Source organism: Symphodus melops (genome assembly GCF_947650265.1).
Source record: "Symphodus melops genome assembly, chromosome: 8".
Taxonomy (NCBI): Eukaryota; Metazoa; Chordata; class Actinopteri; order Labriformes; family Labridae; genus Symphodus; species Symphodus melops.
Genome location: NC_136698.1, coordinates 20,629,819 through 20,641,015, shown reverse-complemented (window position 1 = coordinate 20,641,015; position 11,197 = coordinate 20,629,819). Strand labels below are relative to the sequence as shown.

The 11,197-nt window shown below is 47.7% G+C and overlaps 1 long non-coding RNA gene across 2 annotated transcripts in view; it reads right to left on the bottom strand.

The window, feature by feature from the left end:
* Nucleotides 1-550: 550 nt before the first annotated feature.
* LOC306828708 overlaps nucleotides 551-11,197 on the bottom strand; it is a 122,910-nt gene continuing 112,263 nt past the window's right edge. The window contains exon 3 of one of the 2 annotated variants that reach the window (XR_013779768.1): nucleotides 551-1,018. This is a non-coding gene — a long non-coding RNA (uncharacterized lncRNA). Of the gene's footprint in view, nucleotides 1,116-11,197 lie in introns of both variants that reach the window. The other variant, XR_013779769.1, reaches the window with a different exon arrangement.

Below are 11,197 nucleotides of genomic sequence, written 5' to 3'. Positions count from 1 at the left end.
GCAAAAAACGAACTAAAACTATTTTTAGCTAAGTTAGCAACATAAGCTGTGTACAGATCTAACATATGCTGGTGAAAATATGTTATATGATAGAAAGTAGTGGTGCACATAGTACTAAAGTTATATCTGCTGTCAGTAGTTACTTCAGTTCTATGTACATTTACACAAAAATTTAGTACATGTGTTTCTGTGCATAACTGTGGAGTTGGTAAATGAATCTGTTTCATTAAGGTTTCTGTTTGTATGGACCTTTTCTCTGGTTCTTTTCCTTGTCTAAGATGTTTATCTCATTGTTTTTTATTATCCTCATTTTAGACACAAGGAAGAAGAAAGATGGCTGATACAGATACCCCTGCCAGCTCACCTGATGGTCTCCCTTACTTTGTTCTCCTCTCGGTGAACACCTTTGGACTGTGGAAGGAAGAGAGCATGCAAACTCCTCACAGAGAGACTCCTGTCAGACAGGGATTCAAACCAGTAACCTCCTCACTTTTATAACTGAACCGCTGTTCAGCCAATGTGTTATAAATCTAATAAAATATGTATTGATTTAAACCTTTTCTCTCCTGTTTTAAGCTGTAAAAACATAGAATGTCTCATGTTCTTGTAGGGCAATGACAGAAGTCACAGCTGGGAAACAAACAGCTTTAAAAGTACTTCAACACTCGAGTGCTTCACATTTAATGCAGGTTAGTGTTAAAGACAGCATGCACATAAAGACAGTAGAGTGGTATGATACAGACACGACTGAGAAGGCAATTACATTATTATATTTTATTCAATCACATGAAATGTAACACTAGTCTTGTAACTTTAACAAATACAGATTGTGCTTAAAAACATAGTGTGGTATTTTAAGCTACTTTCTTTCACTTGATTGTTCAGTTAGATGGCGGTAGTATGTAATGTTTTTGTGGGTTATACAGGTTTGAAAGAGGCAAATGAATGCACAGTATTTTAAAGTTATGGCAGATTAATCTAAATATAACAAAAAGAAAATGTGGCTTATAAGAAAAACCTCGGTATTAAACGGCCTCTCTTTTCTTCCGTTCATCTTTTGAATGAATTGTCAAACATTGCTCAGGAGATGCGAGCTGCGTCCTCTGTGGCTCAGGCTCGACACTCGGGCCACTGTTTCGCATCAGACCGCTGTCCAGTGCTGTGTAAGATCAGACCAAACGCGCTGGTAAGAGAAGCAGTGGTCAGGTCCTCCAATCTGTCCCGTCTTACAGAGCAGCAGCAGGCTTTGGAGGGGGGAGCACACCAGAGAGGACGAGCTGAGAGAGAGAGAGAGAGAGAGAGAGAGAGAGAGAGAGGGGGAAAATCCTCAGTTTAATGTATAATATGTTGGTGAAAACAGGGAAATACCTATTAAAAGACATAAAATCTTCATTAATGATTATAGATGCAAAATAAAAAACATGAATACATAATTTTGGGAGAAACGTGATCTTTATGCCTTCTTTTATTGAGCCTGTCTGTCTCCTAACCACCATAACAAGCAGCCTGTTTTTGTAGTCTGTGTCAGGTTTTGTCAAGTTATAACACAATTTATTAATAAGCGTCATTAAATGTACAACATGATCAACTTGTGATTATTGGATTGGTAATGTGTGTGTGTAAGCTCATGCTGAATATTTGGCAGGTTTAAGCAGCATGATGCTCGGTTAATATTATATTACACTACCGCTGATTGTGTTCACGTTTCTGTTAGTCTCTTAAATCAGACACAAGTTATATTAAATCAGAGCTTACTTTAGTTTTATCCTGATATCTAGAGAAATATTCTACCTCATTCTACAGTATTATAAATATCAGGCTGCATGGTGACGTGTTAATGTCTGTATAACACACTCTTTACACAGACTGTAAACATGTACACATCAGTAATTATACAGGCCAGATTACTGAAACATAACTGTACAGTCAATGAACGGCATTGATGAGCTGATTTTAATTACAATGTTTTGGTTGTGTAGTTTCTCAAGTCCCCTCCTTGACGATGATGTGTAGATGATGAAGAAATATCCACTGACACTGACTTGCTTGTAATGTAAGAAATGTATTTACAAAAACAGCATCAGTCCAGGTTAGCCATGTTACCTGGGAGAGTCACCAATTGTGATCCCTCTCGAACAAAGAAAAGACCCTAGTATTTATGCAGCATTGGTCAACAACATCAGGACATTTACGACTTCATTTAGGCTTTGATCATTCAGGTGTGCATCTCCTACAGTCCTACACCCCCTGTGGTTCCTCAGGACATATGACTTCAAAGGTTACACAGGTCACCATGAGGTTAACTTCTCCCCCAATGTATCCTAAGTCTCTGTTCTCATTTCAATACTAAATTGTTTATCTTTCACAGTCTTAAGGAATGACCCCAAATAGACCCCTTCATTGTCTTTGATGTTAACAAACCTCTAACCTGAAGAACACCATTTGTTTCACCAACAGCTCACATATTACAGCAGCATACTTACACTTCACATACTTATTCATATTACAGTATGTCGCATGTAAAATACACTTCAGTTGTAAATACAATTCCACTCACAAAAACGATATAACAATATCAAGAAACACAACATGTCAGTTATTAGGTTTGCTCATGTTAAAAAGTAAAATAAAGGGGTCGCCGGTGGCGCAGCGGCAGTGCGCGCGATCCCACGTATTGAGGCTCAGTCCTCGCGCGCGGGCGGCCCGGGTTCGCGTCCGGCCTGTGGCCCATTTCCCGCATGTCTCTCCCCACTCTCTCCCCCTTTCCGACTCTATCCACTTTCCTCCCTCTATAATAAAGGCATAAAAACGCCAAAAATAAATCTTAGAAAAAAAAAAAAAAGTAAAATAAAAAGATAAATCATGCCTGACAAGTAAACTAGCTTAGACTGCTAATATGTTAGCTCACTCATAACACTTTAAGCAATGACACATAAATCAAACTTTATTACTTACCGTAAAAACTGCAAAGATGCGTTAGAGTCCACAGGTCCGTGACATTAGTTTCTGCAGAAAAAACAGCTTTCACCAGCTCAAAAAAGACGAAAAAAACTGAACAGAACGCTTCACTTCACGACGTAACTTTAGGTTAAGAAATTAACCCCGGTTCTCTGAAACATGAGTGAGGTATCTCACTATGGGACACGCTCCTCGCGCTGTCCCCCAGAAGCAATATTACATTACGCCAGTCTTGACTGGCAGACGGACGTGACGTCGGCTCCCCGGAGGAGGTACATCCTCCTCCTATAAAAGTCCGACGTAACGTCCCATCCTCAGTCTTTGTAAACACACCTCTTCTCGCTCCAGGCAAGGAGGGTGGTCTGGTGAGATACCTCACTCATGTTTCAGAGAACCGGGGTTAATTTCTTAACCTAAAGTTCTCTTTCAACATTCATTTCGGTATCTCACTATGGGATATAGAGACTCCCGTATTGCCAAACAGGCATACCTCGAAGACCGATAGAGGACATCTAAACAAGCATGTTCTGCCCACCCACACTCAAAACAGAATGAGACAAAGTGTGCGTAGTCACATCCAGCTTGTAGAATCTGGAGAAAGTATGAGGCGATACCCAACTGGCAGCCGCACAAATCTCTTCAATAGTGACACCTCGAAAGAGTGCCCATGATGTGGCCATACCATGGGTAGAGTGAGCCCGCAGACCTGCCGGGGCCTGAATGCCCATACTGTCATAAGCCATGGCAATTGCCCCCACGATCCAGTGCGACAGTCGCTGTTTCGTGAGAGGTTTACCCAGATGGGGTGTCGCCCACGACACAAACAACTGTTCCGATTTCCTGAATCCAGCTGTTTTCTCCACATACGTGCGTAACGCGCGCACCGGGCACAGCGTATTAAGCCGCTCCTGCTCCTGTGTTGTAAACGGAGGAGGATAAAAGGCAGGCAGCTCAATAGGGCGGTATGACAGCGCCGAGTTCAGTACCTTTGGCACAAAAGCGGGATTAGGTTTCAACAAAACTCTAGAATCCCCCATCTGAAACCGCATGCATGACGGACTCACCGACAAAGCATGGATATCACTCACGCGCTTCGCCGAATCGAGTGCGAGTAAAAGAGCCGTTTTAAAGGAGAGTAACTTCAGCTCTACCTGGCCTAACGGCTCAAAAGGTGGGTGAGACAGTGCATCAAGCACCAAAGATAAATCCCAGGGGGCAGACAAGTTTCTAGACACTGGCCTAAGGCGTCACGCTCCTTTCATAAATTGACATATGAGAGGATGCTGACCCACCGTTTTGTCCCCAAATCCGACATGACAAGCCGATATCGCGGCTAAATACACTTTAACAGTGGAGAAGGCCAAGCCCTTATCCAGCAGCTCTTGAAGAAATGTCAAAACATTGGATACAGAGCTCTGAAAAGCGATCACCCCAGCTTTTACACACCACTCATCAAACGCACGCCATTTGCCATCATAAGCACAACGTGTAGAGGATGCCCTGGCGCCCTGAATGGTTGCGATCACGCTCGGTGGAAGCCCCGCAGCAGTTAAATTTAACCTTTCACGGGCCAAGCCCACAGAGCCATGCGCTCTGGGTGGGGATGGAAGATTTCTCCGCGTGCCTGTGACAGGAGGTCCCTGCGGAGAGGCAGAGGCCACGGAGGATCCCAAAGCATTTGAGATATCTCCGCCAACCAGGTCCTCCCCGCCCAGCGGGGGGCTACCAGAATCAGAGAAAGTCCCCACTCCCGCACTCTGGCGAGAGTAGGAGTGATCAGCTCTAATGGGGGAAAAGCGTACAGGAGGACACGCGGCCACTCGTGTGCTAGAGCATCCAGCCCCATTGGCGAGCTCTGACCGGTCAGGGAATAAAACAGCGGGCACTGAGCGTTTTCCTCTGACGCGAATAGGTCTATCTCTGCCCGACCATACCTCGCCCAAAGTTGAGCCACCACTTCGCTGTGGAGCTTCCAATCCTTGTAGCGAGGGTTGCCTCTGGACATTAGATCCGCCCCCCTGTTCAAGATTCCCGGAACATGGGTGGCTCTCAGAGATAAAAGGCGAGAGCTGCTCCAAACAATCAGTCTGCGTGCCAATGTGTGCAGATGACGTGAGCGCAGACCCCCTTGTCTGTTTATATACGACACCACCGTAGTGTTGTCCGTCCTGACCAACACATTCTGCCCCTGCAGGAGGGGCAGAAAATGTCTCAGAGCCAGAAAAACAGCCTGGAGCTCCAGGTAGTTTATGTGACACAACTGCATCTGTGAGCTCCATGTGCCATTCACAGCCCTGCCCTCGTGCGTGGCTCCCCACCCCACGAGGGAGGCATCCGTAGTAACAACTTTCCTTGTTATGATCGTTCCCATGGAAACGCCTGTGGTCAGAAAAGCCGTGCGTCTCCAAGGGCGCAGCGCCAGGACGCACCTCGAGGAGCTCAACACCTGGCGGTGGCAGTGGCGCGTGGGACTCAGACCTAGTGACGCGACCCACTGCTGAAAAGGTCTCATGCATAAGCGGCCGAGAGAGATGACAGTCAAAGCTGACGCCATCAATCCCAGCAGCCTGAGACACATTCTGAACTTCAGCAACGCTCCTCTGTGAAAAAGTGCCAGACAAGCCTGAAAGGCTTTCACCCTTTCCACAGACAGACGTGCTTTTAGTGTGGCTGAATCCAGCTGCAAGCCTATAAAAGTGATGTTTTGAGTCGGAGTCAAAACACTCTTTTCCCGGTTGATAGTGAAACCCAGGGCTGACAGATGAGACGTGAGCGGTCCAATCTGTGCCTGAATCTGCGGGGGAGACTGTGCAGCCAGGAGCCAATCGTCTATGTAGGTCGCGAGGCGCATCCCATTTTCCCTCAGGGGAGCAATAGCCGCCTCGGTACATTTCACGAACATCCGCGGGCTCAGAGACAGCCCGAATGGGAGCACCCGGTATTCGTAGACCACGCCACGGAAAGCAAATCTGAGATACTTTCTGTGAGGAGGATAAATGGGGATATGGAAATATGCGTCTTTTAGATCTATTGAAGCAAACCAATCTCTGTGACGCACGAAGCGCAGCAGAGTGGTGTGTGTCAACATTCTGAACTTGTACTTTCTCATGTATTCGTTCAGAGCGCGCAGATCCAATATCGGACGCAGACCTCCGCCCTTTTTCGGCACCAGAAAATACCTCGAATAGAACCCGTTCTGAAACTGTTCTAACGGCACTTTCTGAATAGCCACTTTCTTTAGTAGAGAAGCAATTTCCTCCTGCAAAACTCGGGCTTTTTCTCCTTGCGCAGAAGACTGCAAAATCCCGTTGAAACGGGGTGGAGTACGTGCAAACTGGAGTCTGTAGCCCTTGGTTACAGTCTTTAACACCCAGTCCGACACACCGGACGCACGCCACTGCTGAGCTCGGTGCGCGAGCGGACCCAGCAGTCCCTCTGACACACCAAGCTCGCCTGGCATGGTGGGGCGCGCCGTCACAGCGCTTATGGTGCCCACCGGAGCAGCCAAGCTGGCTCGCTGCTCCACAAGTGAGCTTATGGCGCCCTCTTGTGGAGCTGCACGGGTCTGTGCAGCCCCGTTCTGTTCCTTTATTATTTTTATTGTTTTCTTTTTTGAATAAATCAGCGCCCTCGGCCCTCGGCCTGGATGCGCGTAAGAAAACATATTTATTGAACGTTTTACATGAAAAGGAGGACACTGGTGTGTGTTTGGGCACTGGTGTGTGCTTGTGCGACTCGGTTGGAGCTCGGCAGAGCTCTCCACGGGTCCGACCCTCCTCCTCTTCATACGGCGGCAAACTGACGGCTCCTCCGCGGCCTGTGCGCGCCTCTTGAGGGGCTTGGAACATGCCTCTCTGAACATTACTTGGAACAGAACGTTGACCGGGTGGGACGGTGCGGGCGTCTGGCTGAGCCCGCCGTCCCGCCTGTCCGGCAGCGCATCAGGTGGCGCGCCGCTTCTTCATTGCCCCCTGAGTGACCGGAGCGCTCATCTGGTCTCTCGGCGCCACACTGGGAGCGAATGGTTTCTTAGCCCAAGCACCCTTCATCTCAGGCGGTTTGCTCTGGCTCCGGCTGCTTGTCTGGGGCTGGGGCTGGCGTTTGGGAATGCGGTAAGCTGGCTTCGCCACCGCTTGAGCAAACGTCTGCCGAGCTGCGGGAGGATGAGAGGAGAGCACTTTCCTGGGCAGACACAGCTGCAGTGCTTCTCCCTCTTTCTTCTTTTCCTCGCAGCGTCTCTGCATCGTGGCCACCGCCGGGCCAAATAAGCCTTTCGGGTCCACGGGCACATCGAGAAGCTGGGTCTTCTCCTTGTGAGAGAGGCTGGTTGAGCCATCTCGCCCTCTCCTGAGAGACCATCAGGGCCATAGCCCTCCCCGAGGACTGCACAGCACACCTGTGAAGGCGCAGGCAGAGGTCCGTAACCACGCACAGCTCTTCCCACAGGGCTGGTGTAGGGGAGGTCGCCATGTCGTCCTCCAACTCCGCCTGGTAAGCCAGCAGCAGGGATGATGCGTTCAGGGCCCTGACAGACATAGCCACCGCCTTATAGCTTTTCTCAGTCAGTGAAGACTGGAAACAATCAGCTCTCGAAGGCAGAGAGGGGCTCGCAGAAGTCATGGTGGACTTTTGGGAGGGGTGGAGGTGAGACGCCAACAGAGGCTCGACTGGAGGTAGATGTGAAAATCCCTTCTCTTCCATGTCGGCCCAGTCTAAAGCTGACCCACCCTGGACGGGGTTTTTGGCGGTCAGGGGGTTGCTCCAGGACCGGGTAGCCTCCTCCAGGCACTCCGGGAAGACCGGGAGGTGCTGCCTGGTAGAGAGTTTTGCCTTCGGCAGCCTTTTTCCCTCGTAGCGAGACGTGGTGGTCTCGGTGAGGACTTCAGGCCACGCAATGCCCAGCTTTGCAGCTGCCCTCTTGCAGGTCTCATGCAGGTCCGCGTTGACAGGCGGGTCTGGGTTGCCGCTGCACGCACCACCTACAGCCGACAGCTTTGCAGCCGGAGGGGCGGTGAAAGGCTCCCTGTAGTCCTCATCGTCCTCATCGGAACCGAGGCTAAGGGTCACTCCCCCGAAGTCGGAGTCAGTGTCCTCGACGTCTACTTGCTCTGCCCTCAGGCTCGCTTCAAGATCGTCGGGGTCGTCTAGTGGGGCCATGGCGTCAAGCTGGTCGCCCCAGCTAGCAGTAGCGCCCAGAGCGGTGGCGTCAACATCACTCTGGGCGTCCCCTGAAGTCCCCTGATGTGGCGGCGTGGTAACCCCCAACATAGGGTCCTCGGTCGACAGGTTGGCTTGGCGTGCTAGCCTGCGACGGCGAGTTTTCAGAGAAAAGCGCGCACAGTGTTCACAAGTAGCCTGGGTCGACAGTGCGTCCCGGGCGTGTTGCAGCCCGAGGCACGCACTGCATACAGAGTGGGTATCTGCCCCGGCTATCTTGTTACTACACGTGCACAGCCTGGCCGGCAGCCTGCCCTTTTCCATGGTGAGAGAAAAGTGTAAGCACCGTGTCAGGAAGCTTCATCAACAAAGGCCGAGAAGCGGGAGGCAGTCAGTATGGTGGCCAACTGTGACAGCTAGTTTGGTGACTCAACTGTGGCAGCTAGTATGGTGGCTAACTGTGGCAGCTAGTATGGTGGCTAGCCGCGGTAGCTACTGTTTGGGGACAGACCAGCTACCGGCTCAGTCGGCCTGTGTAGACTGCAGGTAGCGTTCGGCGACCGAGCGGTTAACTCGTTCTATGAACAGTTTGCTAGCCCGTTAACTACACCGGCCTTCTGAGAGGTTGCTTCTAGGAGCGAGAAGAGGTTTAAGACTGAGGATGGGACGTTACGTCGGACTTTTATAGGAGGAGGATGTACCTCCTCCGGGGAGCCGACGTCACGTCCGTCTGCCAGTCAAGACTGGCGTAATGTAATATTGCTTCTGGGGGACAGCGCGAGGAGCGTGTCCCATAGTGAGATACCGAAATGAATGTTGAAAGAGAACTGCTTATTTACCAAGAGCGCTCGCAAGATCCGCGGCTGTCAATCATCGCCATGTATGACGTAATATCCCGTTTTTTAACCTCAAATAACTTATTTAAAACAAACTTCACAGAAAAATGAGCACTTGAACACCATGTAGGGTGATAATATCTAATGATCACAGCAGAGTTTACGTCTGGAAAAAAAATATGTGACGAGTATTTTAACTTAACAATTTGTCCCACATCCCGTCTGTTATCATTGAGGAGGCGGGGTTTATGACCTATACTGCAGCCAGTCAGTAGCGGGAGCTCTAAAAATAAAAGCTTCACTCCACAGGGGACCTTGTCCCGTCCATTATTTTTACAGTCTATGTTCGACACAGTAAATATGATAAACTTGGACTATGATAAACTATGCCCATCCCCCACTCAGAGTGACATTGTGGGTTTCTAAAACAGACAGGATCATAATTTTATTTTCTAAACAGGATGATGACATCAGCACAGCTTAATTAAGTTATATTGTAGGATAATTATCTGAAATATTTTATTTCTAGTTTGTTTTAATGATGCAATGACAGGGGGGTCGGACACACTTCCTGACATGCGCAGTCCCCATCTGACCTATGCCCCTCCCCGACTCAGACAACGTAACGGAAAGTGAGGAGGTCAGTCAGGTTGGAGAGAGACGGTTGGACACAGCAAACAGGGGAAACATTAACACACGGGAAAACTAAGTAAGTTTACAGTTTTTGTCACATAAATTATTAATAATAATGAGCATTTTGGCTAGCGTGTTAGCTGCTAAGAGCTAGCTAGTTTTTATATTAGCTAGAAATAACGATTAGCATTGTGGCTAGCGCGTTAGCTGCTAAGACCTCACTCATTTCTATAGTAGCTAGAAAGTCAACACATGTTAGCTTGTAAAGCAATGTTTGTAAAATTTTCTGATAAATTAGATTTTTGCGCTGACATTTCCAGGGGTTAAAGTGGGAGTCTGGAGCTAAGCTCTGGCACCTAAATTATTCAATTGAAACTGGCAGTAGCACCATGGACAACAAATTATTTTCACTCTTCAGTAAGGACAAGGATAATATTTATTGATAGTGTGCTGTGTGAAACTGCTGACGCGCCACGGTGTTCTGACCGTGACGGAGCGGATCCAGTGTGAGTTCACATATTGACTTTAATTGAAACCAAGTTAGACAACGGAACAGCACCGGAAACGCATCAGGTGTATTTTGGCCGTTTACATACAGTCTAGCCATGTGCATGAGCATGCTCATGCTCCTTTAAGCACAATGGTTTATGGGAAATATAGGAGACGACGGTGTTTTGTGTTTATGTCACCTTCTGGTCTCGTGCCATACTTTTCACCTTGTCTGTAAAGAAATAAAAGGATCCAGTTCGCAAGATTTACTGCCTTCCACGCAGTCTGTTTTGACAGCAGCCCAGACGGCTTGTTACCTGCACGAAACAAGCCAACACAGTATATAGAGTATATATATATATATATATCTTTTTTTCTATATACAGTCTGTGTGTGTAGCTAACAGCAGATACCCTCAGTCTGCTGTGTTAATGTGCAAGTTAATGTGCATGTGATGTAAACAAAGCAGCTTGTCAGCTGCATCAGACCAGTGACATAACTCCAGTAAAAATGTACCTGCACTCCCTGACTGTTTTCTTGTTGTTTTTATGTCCTGCAGACAGAGTACTCTATCCAGGTTTTCTGCACGCTTACAGCGTTTGAGGGATCATGATAAATGCTTATCCAAGTACATGGAGTAAGTGGATCACCAAACCGAGGTAAAGATGATTGGTCTTTGTTATTCACATCTGATATAATATTGATGTCGCATGAAGGTAAGAACGCAAGCAAACTGTACTCAGTTGTTGCCAGAAAAGAAAATTTAGAATATCTCTAGCCCTGCATTTTTTTTAGGTCATTTATATTAAGGTAGAAATTGCATAATTGTATAATTCCTCATGCACATATCTGTGGTAGATAGTAGACATAGGGGAAAATTGTTCATGCAAACATTTGAAAGCTTGATATTGTATAATGACTCTAACTTATTTCAGAGGGCCTCTTACACAATATGTTTTAGTTGTGTGTTATTTTTTTAGGTCATGCAGGTGTCTATATATTAGTCCTCAGGACTGCCATACCAAGAAAGGGACTGTACGTCACCACAGGATAAGACATCCGAGTTAGTGCCAGCCTCCAACAGCTCGGTAAGCTCAACGAAGTCCACTCCACATACATAATGC